The sequence below is a fragment of the Rhincodon typus genome, chromosome 2 (assembly GCF_021869965.1).
Source record: "Rhincodon typus isolate 14 chromosome 2, sRhiTyp1.1, whole genome shotgun sequence".
In the NCBI taxonomy this organism is placed as follows: domain Eukaryota; kingdom Metazoa; phylum Chordata; class Chondrichthyes; order Orectolobiformes; family Rhincodontidae; genus Rhincodon; species Rhincodon typus.
In genome coordinates, this window is record NC_063333.1 from 100,981,813 (window position 1) to 100,983,829 (window position 2,017).

The 2,017-nt window shown below is 41.4% G+C and overlaps 1 pseudogene; it reads right to left on the reverse strand.

Annotated features, from left to right (window-relative positions):
* Window positions 1–927: 927 nt before the first annotated feature.
* LOC125487357 lies at window positions 928–1,029 on the reverse strand (annotated as a pseudogene).
* Window positions 1,030–2,017: the final 988 nt, after the last annotated feature.

A 2,017-nucleotide genomic window follows, 5' to 3' on the forward strand; every position in this document is an offset into this window, starting at 1 on the left:
CAGAATCATTCACTTCTCTGCCATTGATATTCAGTTGCAGCACTATGTACTATCCACAAAATGTACAGCAAAAATTCACCAAAGATCTTTAGACAGCATCTTCCAAATTCATGACCACTTCCCTCTAGAAGGACAAGTGCAGCTCCAACAACAATTAAGAAGCTTGATTCCATCCAGGGCAAAGTAGCCTGTTTGATCGGTATTCCAACCTCCATGTCATGAATTTGCTTCCTCAAGCCCTGCACCAAGCATTCAGAAGATAAACCGCAGTAATTTGCCAAGAGTCTATTTACATAACTATAAAATTCAAAACCTCTACCAATTGGATCATCACGGTTTCCAAGTTCACCTCCTAGTCACTCACCATCTGATCTTGAAGATATATTACCATTCCTTCAATGATACCAGTGAAACCCCTGGAACTCCCTGCCTAAAAACACTGAGGATGTATCCACACCATGTGAACCACAGAAGTTCAAGAAGGTGGGGGAAAACCAATTAAGTATAAGCAGCAGATGCTATAATCTATCCATGAATAAAACAACAAATTGTCATTTGTGACCTAGAGTTCTTTGCGCACAGTTTTTGCTGAAAGATCTTAGCTTGTCTTAAAAGCCTGATAATTAACAGTTTTTACATAACTTGCACTCTGCACCAGCAATTCTTATAATGTTGCAATTTAAGCAGGTTTAGAATAGATTCCACAAACTTAATGCATTTTTGTAATGAGATATCCAAATCTCTTTGTTTACAAACTGATTCTAAAGTCCTTGAATATCTTACGGGCGGCAGAAAGCCCAACATCAGTCATGAAATAATGATGGGTCCCCACCCTATGTCTGGGAGCCCCAAAAGAATATAGTTCCTAATTAGCAGAGGAATCCTGGCTCCCAGGAGTCAGTTATCTGCTGCACTTCCTTTTTACAATTGAAAAGCCCGCATTTGGGACATCACAGGCTTCAGCACACCTGAAATGCACTGACCTAGCCTCATGCTAGGAGAACCACCTTCATGATCATGGTCTCTCCCCGTAGGTCATCAAAAACAAAGGCAGGGGATTGTTTCCTATAGGCGAGCCTTTCCTTTTGCCAAATTTCCCCATTAGAGAGTGTTTATTGAATGTCATGTCTGTCAGCATTATTAAGGTGAGGACCTTAAGTCACCCTAAAGTTGTCACTTCAGTGGCTGAACTGACCCCGTGGCACCAAGGTGTCCCTTCCCACTTTTCCAGACTTGGAGGGAGGCTGGAAGGCCACAGGATTTCCAGCAATGCCCTCTGCCTGATCACAAATCATCTATGCCACTGAACTGATTTCCCAATTATCTGTAGCCTTTGACACTGTTGATTGTTTCATATTCACCTAACATCTCTCCATACAAACCAGCTAAATGGGAATAGACTAGCCTGGCCCCATTCTTACCTACCTAACCACTGCCACCGAATTATCAAAAATGGTTTCTCCTCTTGCTCTTAGACTACTGCGTGTGCTTCCTCCGAGGATTTCTACTATGCCCTTTCCTATTTCTCATCTACATGCTACCTCTTGGCAACACACAATCTGAAAACACAACATCAGTCTCAACATCTAATTTGATAACACCCAGCTCTACCCCACATCACATTTCTTGACCTCTACTGTTTCTAAAATACCACACTCCTTTTCTGAAATCCTATTATGGTTGAGCAGAAATTTTCTCCAATTAAGTGTTGGAGCCTTCTGAAACATCAGGTAGCTGTTTTTCCCCTAAACGAAACTAGACGGTTGAACGTCATCTTCTTTTCTTGCAACAGCCTCACTCAACAGTTGCTAATTCAGTCCTCTGCTTTGTAACTAAAATTGAATCAGACTATTAACAAATTTGCAACCAGATCTTGTCTGAAATTGATGCGGGAATCTGCAAAACAGAGGCCATGGGATGGGAAATTTGACAGGAATTTACATTCCCTTAAAAATACCCTTGAATCAGAATGCTGTTCACTGATGTTATCTGACATCTCCCTGGTTCATATGAGGAC